An 11,493-nucleotide genomic window follows, 5' to 3' on the forward strand; every position below is an offset into this window, starting at 1 on the left:
ACTTTGAAAAAAGAGATGTAGATGCAGAAGTTTCAGCATGCTCTGCTGTTTTCCCCATCGTAGATACTTCCACAATGCTTTCCTGTTGTTGTGAGTGCTACCTAGTTTTACAGTTTCATGGCTGGTGCAATCATTTTGCATAAAGATTTTTTGGGCCTGAGGGTGCAAAAAAGCAGCAAGTATTCTGCATCATCCATGATATTGTCAACTTGCTTTTTATTAAATCGTTGTTCACTTTAGATTCCTGTTTCAGTCTGGAACATTTTTGCCTAATGAACTTAGCAGAACAGCTCAGCCAGGCCATATTTAGCTTGATTAGACAAAACATTCTGCGAAAATTACTGTATGATTTCTTGCTTATCTTGTGGGAGGCTCTTCTTCTCATTTTGAATTGTTTTCATGACACAAATATTGTAGTCTCAGAAAATTTCAGATCTTTCACAGCAATCGTAAATGCTACTGAGCTCACTGTATTGCAGCCTCCCCGACCGGTTGCACCTCTTCTGCTGGACACGTGTTTTATGCTTGCCTGATTCACTGCACTGAAAGCAATTAAATCTATGCTTGAACAGATGCCCTCATGACTCAAAGTACTTTTTTAGGCTGAGCCAAGGCAGCGCTTGCACTGTCTCTTCGAGACATGCTGCATACACTTTATGGGATTACAGTCCGCCTAAAGGCTTCCCATTTGCTGGCTCCATTGTCACTCTCCTATTCTTTCTTCCCATTTGTTCATGGCATGCATTTGCCGTGCTTCTACCAGTGTTCACCCCATTTTTTGGTAAATCTCCGCATCAATTAAACTGACCATGCAAGTTTAAACCATTACACTCCAGAAGACACAATGGCAGAAAGAGGGAGCACAGATTTGATCTTTCTGAGACAAGCCGGGGATTAAGCTATTGCTCGGTGGAGATCTCCACCTCTGCAGACTTGTGGCTACTAACAACACAGAATGACCTCCCGCAAGTTGGGGAATTAGTTTCTGAATGGAACGCCAGAGCTGACACCATTGCATCGTTATTGATCAGCATGGCATAACTGGTGAGATACGGAAACCCACTTTTTCACTCAATTGGTTCACCTGTATATTTTTTAAAGAAAAACATGCACCATTTATTATGTTAGTGGGTATGTCCTTACTGTGCAGCGTATAGCATCAGCCTCTAGACAGCTGTGTAATATGAGCTGCATTTGTTGAAGAAGAGCGACTTTTCTTAAATACATGCAAAATGTACATTGTCTCTGTATTAATGTTTTAAAAGTTAATTGGCCACTAAAAAAAAAAAAAAAGAAAATTCTTAACGGCTAATCACCATGAAGCATTTCCTCATGGTGTGGCTTCTTTTTTCTTTAAATAGACAAGGTGGGCTATTAACTTTCTATTCTGCACAGTCGTGCAATTGCTCGAGCTTGAGGCCGGAGTAATTTCAGACAGCCCCTTTGCTATGGGGACTGTATTGTTCGTCTTTGAAGACAGGGCTGGTTCTGCTGATGTTATTCAAGCTGTTTGTACTTTTGGCTAAGGCGTGTCCTTAGCTATCTGCAGTTAAGGTGTGTCAATCTTTTCTGCCACCAACCAAACTCCTTACCTCCCTACAATATGACGTTGAAATTGGGAAATTGCTGGAGCAGTTAGAGCATCAGAACAGGTTTCCCTGTTGAGATACATTTCTCTGAAGTGTATCTTGTTAGAGGGACGTTAATGTAAAGTGTGATTTGGTGCAATAAAGTTGTCACAATGTTGAAGAACTGTGAAAGTACTCTACCCTTTGTTATCCTCTCTGGTCATGTGTTATGTTCAGTGCAGCCAGACATGACTGTAAACAGTGCATTATTCATAGGGTGCTCTTAATGCGGTCAGGCATAAGCCACACACTGGAATAGATCACCTTGCTACACACAGTACACACTTATAAGGTGCAAGAGGCAAGGCCTACTGGCTATGCCAATGCTTGTTCTTTTTGGATGCGGATTCTTCAGCCCAGCTAAGTTTCCAAGATCCATGTGTGATATCGGAGACATGTAGTCTTGTTTAATCCATTATAAAACTGGGCTCCAAGTCCTATAATTCTAAGAAAAACATACAGTCTGGAGCAACACATCATGCGAGGACCTGGGAAACTTGGATGCTCATACCTTGTGGCCTTCCAATGGCGACTGTACGGGGTTTTATTTTAGTCCCTTTGCCATCCATCTATATTTCCGTTCTTTCCCACTCCTATTGTTTGTATGCAAGCCCCTTGGCAAGCTGGGAGGCCGTGAATGCCTCCATTATGCGTCATGCTGCCAGACCTTGTGTCACCGCTCGCCAGGAATCCGTCTACAAACATAATAGCAGCTTTTGGGGACTAGTGTGAAGCACACTTGGTGTGGGGTGGCCACGGACGCAAATGAAGAGGTGCTCTACTGTGCCAATTTGGTACTCTGAAGATCAGAGGCCTGCGAAGGTTGCTGATTACCCAAGGCAAGCTCTTTTAATAGCCAGTGGTTGAGTGAACCAAAGCGAGGGAGAAAGGTGCAAAACTAAAAGGTCTGAGAGCACACAAAGCCTTTATCAAACATGCAACCTTGCAGTTAAAACTGTCTGAGTGTGTAATACTGGTGAAAAACTTTAGTAGTGTGATATCTGGCAGCACCAGGCTAGAGAATTTGTGATATCACAGACCATGCTCAGCCTTAAAATTGTAATGAGGGGGTCTTTATGTAGTAACATAGACCAAAGCGGAGCATGAATTTGACAAGTTTTCTGCAAGCGGGATTGGCAAGACCGCCCCAAGGGGATATTGGTGGTTTTTGGTAAAAATTATAATTGTATTTTAAAAAGAAGAAGCTAAGCCAGAGTCCTTCATTTCCTATCAACCATCTGCACAAGAAGTGACATCACAGGATGTCCCATCATTCATCTCCATAGGAAGTGACGTGATTGGGTTCCCACTCTAGGCACACTGTGCTCCTCATACCTCCCAGGACCTACTTAATAGCGGCTGCACCTGTCCATGCTTCGACTGCGCCCAGCACCAGAAACCCTGATTTTCCCCTACCCACAGAGCTCCACTGGGCTTCCAAACAAGGCTGCTGCTTGCCACACAACACCGAAGAAGTGTTCACATGCACCTCCTGCAAATTATCATGCACTCTCCCATACCCTACAGTCACCAACATCACCCAGCACCCCACTTGCCCATACTCACACAAACCAGCCACCCAGTCATGGTCAGGCAGACCAAACACCACCCACACAGCATGCCACACTCTCATGCATGCTCTTCAACACCACTTGCTCACCAAACATTCCACAGATTTATGGTAACTAAGGCACAACCATGCTCCAGACCTACTCTTCCTCATGGCTAAACCTAGCCTCTGCACCGGAAATCGGTACAGCCATCCTAGCAGACCACCTGATCGCCAAGCAAGACAGTCAGCACAAGCCCAGAAGTGGAGCTGCCACCTACACAGAACACCTAATGTTCAATAAATGCATCACAGCCAACTTCTCCCTGGGCAGAACCTTCATATACATACTGCCAGGACCCCGCACCAATTTTGCCAGCTACATCACCCCTCATTAATAACACCAGCACTTTCATCCTCCTTGGAAACCTCAATTTTCATCTAGAAGACCACACCAACTCAAACTATAAGGCCCTTCTCAAAAACCTAAAAAAACGTGGCCTCGCCCAGCACACTACCAAACCCACCCACACCTACAGACACCATGGCTCCCCTCAAGTGCAGCCCAACAGCAATAGCCCAGCCACAGGCTAGCTAGAACACGGAGGAACTCGGGCTGACGACAAAATACCACTGCAAGCAACTACAGCTCAAATGGTGGTCAAGACTCCACAGATATGACATCTTTGTATCTGCCCTAAGATGCTACTACCAGGAGATATAGATAACCAAGCACACAGCTCTTGCAGATTACATCGGAAGCAAGGAAATCATCGTCATCAAAGATATCACCGCACCACCTGCTACCTCCAGCAAAATCACCTACATACAAGCATTTTGCTACAAGCTCTTAGAATTCTTCTGTAACAGAATCACCTCCATATACATCAGCTTCGACCCTCAACTGGACTTTGTCAAATTTGAACTTCCCATCGTGGCCAAAAAACAATCCATAACCTCTTGGCCCAACATCACCACTGTCAAAATCTCTGATACCGTTAAGACAATCCACTCAGGGCCCCATCTGACCCTTGTTTACACCACCTCTCATCAAAGAACTCCTACTGATTGAAAAGCACCAACATTTATTCTCAACACCTCCATCTGCTCAGCCACATTCCCAAACTCATGGAAACGAGTCACCATCATGCCTTTTCTCAAGAAAATATCTGCTGACCGAGCCATACTTTCCGACTACAGACCAATCTCTAACCAACTGCACCTGGCAAAAGGTCTTAGAGAAACTAATGAACTGACGCCTCACTGACCACCCTAGCAAACACCAGCTCATCAACATCATGCAGTCCTGATTCAGGCCCAAACAGAGTAAAGAAACAGCACTCATGGCCGGCTTCTTGACTAACGCATTTGGTTGACTAATGATAGCTACACTCAGAGTTCAGTATATTCACACTTTGGTCTGATGAATTCCATCATAGACTTAAATCTCTTTTCTGATTGAGTTGGATCTTCAGTAGTCTCTGTGGTACTTTCATATTTGTTTGTTTGTATGTGTGATCTAATGTTTGGTTTGTGCACCTGGTGGTCTTCACCGATTTGGTACGAGCTATCTGGGAAGACTGGAATCAATGTGGCCCTATATAAAGTATGTGTCTGAAGTACTTGAGTGTACGGTGTTTGTTCAGAGTCTTCTGTACCCATTTAAATCAAACCAGTTGTGGGGTGTTTTTTCAGTGTGGTATAACATAGGATACTATACAATGACAGTCCATACCATAACATCCCATACTATACAATGACAAGCCATAAATACAACACCATACAATGACAAGCCATACCATATCTAACTATACAAGGACAGGCTATACCATACAATAACAGGCCATACCATTCCACACCAAATCATTCAATGGGAGGCCATACCATACAATACTACACAATGACATACCACACTATACAATAACAAGCCATACCACACCATACTATACAATGACAGGCCATACCATAATATTCAATACAATGACAGGCTATACCATACCATGCAATACAATACAATGACATGCCATACAAACTTTTTTTTTTTTTTTTTTTTTTAACTTTCATCCATGCTGCACAGAAGGCATGCTGTTGTACACACAAAAAAATACAACATTGACCAAACCAATAGATGGCATAGGCCAGTAGATTTTGCTAATGCTTGCTTTTGATTTGCAGCAGTAGAGCCTAAGCTCTACTTGTTATGCAGTGCAATCAAAGTGCTCCCCCACCTCTGGTCTTAGGGGGCTACTTAGCCCCTCATTCTAGGGCCTGGGGCGATTAGCGGGAAAAGATAGCAAATTAAAGCATCTTTTCACTTGCAAGATCAGCATTCCCCAAAACCGTTATTCTTGCCTTCTCAAAAGTGTATGTAGATTTAAATTTATGTTACTTTTTTTTTTTTTTTATCAAGAGACTGTCTCGAAATAATGTGCCCACAGAGGAAGCACTGTGTGAACTAGTTACACATATTGCTCTGCCAATGGAGAATCATAGATTCCAAGGGAGTAACTTGGTTATCACATTACGTTCACCAGTCCTGGTCTGCATGGAACCCCAGTGACCAATGATGAAGTCCATCACGAATTCTGCACTGTAGACACGGACTACCATAAGGTCCCAAGAAAAAGTCTCAGAAAGGGACCACATGAAAGTTACTCCACTTTGAAGAAAACAAATAAGCTGATGAATGGAATGCTTTAATTAATCTCAGCCACTGGTGATTTAGCTCAGCTCCTTTCAAGTGCATTGAGTTGGAGGTATTCCTTTGAAAAAGGACCATGGCCTTGCAGTTTTTGCTAAGCTATTTCTTTTCGGACCGGACCAAAAGTGCTTTGTCTTTAGTTGGATCCTGTCTGTAGTGCCACTGATTGCAAAGACAAAATGGACATGAAAGCCCCCTCCTTGTCGTTCTTCTCACTAGGTCTACCTATACCCAGCCTTTGTACAGTCTCTTCAGTCTGTAAGGCAGAATGCTGCTAGCGCTCAGTTATGTAATCGGGCCAAGGACATGCAACTGCAGGTGGATGGGTTACAGTCCAAGTCTTCTGATGACAAGACAGAGTAAAGTGAACGTTAGAAGCTGGCTGTTGAGGAAGGTAGTTGATAGTTGGTAAATGAAAGAAGCAGTTAGTTGGATAGTGCCTCCAAGGAGAATCACACCTACTGCAGAAATAAAATAGAGATCCACACTGTGTCTCGCAGTTTAAGGCAGGCACAAGGGTTATTTCTAAGAATACCAGAGAAACAACTGCAGACTCATAACCAAGAAACAGGATCTCACCATGAGTGGTTCATTAAAATATTGTGTACACTCCAGAATGGAGGGTACACCAGGCTTCAGCTGTAAAATTGAGCTATTTTACTGCCAGTGTAACACTTAGAATGGCAAAAAGAGTGTATCGCCCATAAAAGGGAGGTCCTAGACCATTGTGATATACTAGTCCTTCATAATGATGTATTGTGGTGAAATGACAGAAGAGGCTTACTAGAAAACCACATGAAAGTAAGAGAGAATTTAAATGTCTGTTATAGGGTAATGTAGCTTAGATTCTGCAGCCCACGAGCATCTCCGAGGCCCTCTGCTCCAATCCATGTCGGACTGAAAGGGTCATCAGTCCCAGTGTCCCACAATGTGCTACTTTATCACTTCTGAGTTTACGGTTGGATCCACTACTGCAACATCCTTCATGTCACCACAGATTCAGTACTGTGGTATCCCTTTAACTTACACCTTTGTGACTTTTCGATTACCCCAGAGTCCATACAGTCACTTCCACTGCACTTCCAAGGATTCACTTGACTGTACTAAGAAACGTCCCTTGTTGAACCTCCTGCTTAAGATTAAACTCTTATCTCCTCAGTTACAATCATCAGTCTTTGACCAATCACAGTTTCTCAAGCGTTAACGACTATGCTTCATGTTAAAAAAGTGAATTCTTGATTGAAGTCACCCTTAAACATATTTATATGGTCCTAGTAGCTGACGGTCCACTGCCCCAAGCCTAAGCAAAACTCCCCAACTCAAAAAATGGGATACTTCATCAGACTGTCCCTGCAAAGTACACAACTGGTCCTGGTAGCTGGGTTTTTCCAGCCATATGTTTAAAAACAACTAGTTGAAACAAATATCTAGAAACCGCCCCCCTCTGCCAAGAACCCAAATGCCACAGAGCATGGGAAAAGTCCAATGTGACTGCACCAGAGTGGATCATAACCTCTCAAGCAAAATGGTACCCTCCTTTGTGCACCAAAGTGATATCCAAATGTTCCTGCTACCATACTGTATACTGCATCTATTCACCACTTCCAAACTCAAAACCAAAATCTTCATCAGAATTCCATCTAAACAATTATCCAAGTAGTTCTGGTTTGGGAGTCAAACACCACACTTTCTTTTTTATAAAACTCACTACATTTCTCTTACATATCATTACTTCTTTTCACCTAAAATCTACATCAGGGAATCCAGCATTTGATAACCTATCTTATTCTTAGTTTTTAGGATCACGTTAAACGTTCCATCCTCTGCATACTTGGAGATTTCAACACCCGATTTGACAAACCTGAAATGTCCATAACCAAATGCATGCCATCCAAACAGAATCACTGAATTCTGTTCAATTGGCCTCAAGTCAAACCAACCAAGCTGAGCAAACATTTGGCAAAATGTTCATTCTTAGTCACAACGACCATAAAATACAACATTACCTATACTGATCATTGTGTTATAATTCTGTTTAACCTCCACACCTCTTCTCTTGCAACAATATCTATAGTTGGAAACCCCAAAACAACTCCCACGGCATGCAAACAATAGACCTTCCCACCTCCTGTTCTCAACTTACCTCTTTCTTATGCAATAACCCAACAATTTAAGTTAAACAGTTCCATTATTGGCTGACACCTGTCTTTTCATAATGTTTGTCCACTAAAAATCACCACAGTGTCTGATCAATATTGAAAAACTGGTTGGACGGCACTGGAGCTAAAATCCTTCTAAATAAAATATATTTGAAAAGACAAACAATTTTAACAACAAACTGAGACTGCAATAGCACACCCAAATCTATAAAGTCACAGTAGGCGAGGCTTAAAGACTTCATTACTCATGGCACATCTTATGAGCTATTTGCCTAGCCGAGGAACTTCACAAGATTGTTGACCAATTTCTGAATCTGGAATGCTGAGCCTCCAAAATCAACTTACAAAAGGTATGAGTCTCCTCTCCAATGGACTTCATTTCCAGTGCAGAGGATCTGGAAAAATATCTTGACGCAAAAACTAAGGAGGCTATGCAACTTAACTCCAACATTACCTTGAACTGCCAAATCATTTCACAGCCGACTTTACTTTCCTTCAATCCTTTCTTTCCAGATGATTTTGACAAACTTATAAATGTTTGTGGCACATCATGATCATTGGAACATGTTTAAGTACATCCTTATTAAGAGTTCAGCTGCCAAGCTGGCCTGTTAACAAACACTTCATGGAACCTCACTCCTTAAAATAAACATTTTGTAAAACAGTCACCACACTATGTACTGTTCTGTTGCTAAATTGTAAAGGCCCTCGCTTAAACTGAAATACAGTGCTGTCTACAGTCAATTATCAGCCTTCAAAGAAGAAAACAATTTTCTCTCTAAGATCGAGAGGACGCCGCCTTCCTTGGAACACAGAATCTGCATTGATTGCCAAATGAAATGTCATAAAATGTATTGTTTATTCAATTGTAATGGCATTTCTGCTTTTGGACTTTCTGTTGTCTTTGATAATGCCCATTATCCTAAATTGGTCATGGGATTGGATACTAAAGAAGCACAAGGCACTGTCCCTCGCTGGATTGACACATTTATCTAAAAAGAGGCATCCTTCTTTCAGTGTCTCTTCCTGCACTGTTCCTTAGCCCTTTGCTCACTTAACATTCCAAGGATCATGGATCAACCATCGCACCCCTCCACTACATAGTCTACATTGGCAATTTACATGAGAGTATGCACTCCTTCACCTTCAGCTATTAAAATAAAACAGACGACACACAATTTTACTAAAAATTCAGAACCCATCCGATTTTACAGCCTGTCCTAATAGCCAATACCTACTAACTGTTGATTACTGAATGTTAAGAAAACATCCGAAGATAAACATGTCAAAAGCTGAGATCATAGCTTTTGGTAAGTGGATCACTATCTAACCATCTAGAAAAAAGGAGTTTGGTCCACCAACAATTCTGTCAAAATTAACAAGGGATTTAGCTGCAATTGCAGATAGGATTCTCCCAGACTCCTCAAGTGAATCAAACTACAAGTGGAATATTTTGCATGATGAGATGCCTCCATGCAACTCTTACTTATCGAGGTTTCCCTCAAAGTGTACAAGCTGCCATCAATGTAGTAATTTACTGCATAGGTATGCCAATGAAATAACTCGGAACATCCCTTCAAGTGATTCAGAAGCAACAAACAATCCTGAATGCAGCTGTAGGCCAACTTCTTAAACTTGAAATCTGGGTTTGTATTCCCTTCAACCACTATATTGGTTGGCTGGATGTTGCTGATATATCACTTTCAAATCAATATGTGCAACCCCTCATAGGATCCATGACTCTCTTATTTTGGCTCAAATCGTATAACTATCATCAATTAGAAGTCTTCAATCTAACCCGGCTCTACTCTTGGCCATCCGTCCAGCAAAAAATAATCTCCAGTGGAAAATCTTCTCATTTCAAAAAGCTTGGATTTGGATCTTGCTTCTTGCCAGAATAGTAATAATCTAAAAACATCTTGGCTACCAGAAGTGTAAAAAGTTTCCAGCTTCCCCATATACATAACTTAATTCATCAATTAAAAAGGTGTGTATCTGCATGCAGGACTACATTTATTCCAACATAATTCTTCAACACCTCATGCTCCCAAGCAGTAATGCAGCTGTACCATACTTTGTGCAAGTTTCCAAAAATCATGCACTTCACTAAACAAATCCGATGTAAATCTCTGGGACCTACACCCCTGAGTCATCCTGGAAAATGTTCTCAGTCTTTTAGCCGACAAATCATGACTAAAGCACTCTAAATGCATTCGGTTGTCACATGTAAGCCTGGGACATGCGACAGTTTTCCTGATGACATGCAGTCAGATGGCTATCCTAAACTCATAACCATCAACCTTTTTCCAACCATATACTTTGCTCTCACAAGTATTATGAAGCGCTATTTAAAACAGTAGTATACAATACATTACAATCTCTGGGGTGGTAGGTCTGAAGAAGACTCTGAAGCAGAAAAACACTCAAATCTTGAACATACCCTGCCGAAATGTATCTTGATTCGCAAGAGGTGTTCTTTACCTAGCTAGACACAATGATGAGCAATGCAAAAAAATGCAAAGCGTTTCACACAGCGCCAATGTCATAATTGACAATCAACTTGTTCAAGCTTTTTAACAAAAATGTTTTTTGAACTATGGGGTTTGCCTCATCCCTTTTCCAAAATGAAGTAGGCTAAAACACATAGCAAGCACAGTGATATTAGCTAATAGTCATGAATTGAGGAAATTGTCGAATATCACAAGAATGCACTTGGCGGCTGAGAGGAAATGCGAGCATTTCTGGGTGCATATTTTTATTACACACATTAAACAATTCTCCTTTGCATTTATGCCAACACACCGATTCATGTGATAAAACCTCGATTTCTAAAACCACAAAACTGTGATTTTAAAGTTTTCTATCAATTTGACTATCTCCATTTCAAGACTAGTTAATAAGGAGAGTAAATTCGCCGATTTTTTTGAACCTCCCATTTAGCTTTTTCAATATATTTTGCATACTTAGCTTCACAGTGATAAATTATATTGCCTCACGTGGGTAGCAATTAATCTCCACTCTTTCCTACTCTATACAATTCAAAAGTAAATCATTATAGTCTAATGCAGGCTAATCAATAAGTAAATTCTACCTTGCTTCAAGAAAAAAACCGCACCAGGATCCTCTCCGAAATACAACCCTCCAGCACCACTTCAGTGTTCTGACACAACGTAACCTTGGTAAGTTTTAAGCCTTCACTTGAATGGAGAGGAGAGGTTAACAATTGAAACAAAAGAAGGACGACAAGGGTTTAGCCTCTCCGTGCACGTACACGTGGCGGGCATTTTAGGATGGGAGCAATTGTCAAAAAGATTAAATAAACGTCCAGCAGCTCGTGCGGGAGTGAATGGGAACCTGGCGACCCTACTAAAAGGGGAGGCATGTCCCATGAATAGAAATTACACCGTTAAAAATGAAACAAAATAGAATTAAAGAGCATATCCTAAACATAATACA

General features: G+C 41.5%; 1 protein-coding gene across 1 annotated transcript in view; it reads right to left on the bottom strand.

Annotated features, from left to right (window-relative positions):
• Positions 1 to 11,261, bottom strand: part of BDH1 (3-hydroxybutyrate dehydrogenase 1) — a 63,850-nt gene extending 52,589 nt beyond the window's left edge. Inside the window, exon 1 of the mRNA XM_069213157.1 lies at positions 11,129 to 11,261. The gene's annotated coding sequence lies outside the window, so the exon portion shown is untranslated. The remainder of the gene's footprint in view (positions 1 to 11,128) is intronic.
• Between the last annotated feature and the right edge of the window lie 232 nt (positions 11,262 to 11,493).

Source organism: Pleurodeles waltl, chromosome 11 (genome assembly GCF_031143425.1).
Source record: "Pleurodeles waltl isolate 20211129_DDA chromosome 11, aPleWal1.hap1.20221129, whole genome shotgun sequence".
NCBI lineage: Eukaryota > Metazoa > Chordata > Amphibia > Caudata > Salamandridae > Pleurodeles > Pleurodeles waltl.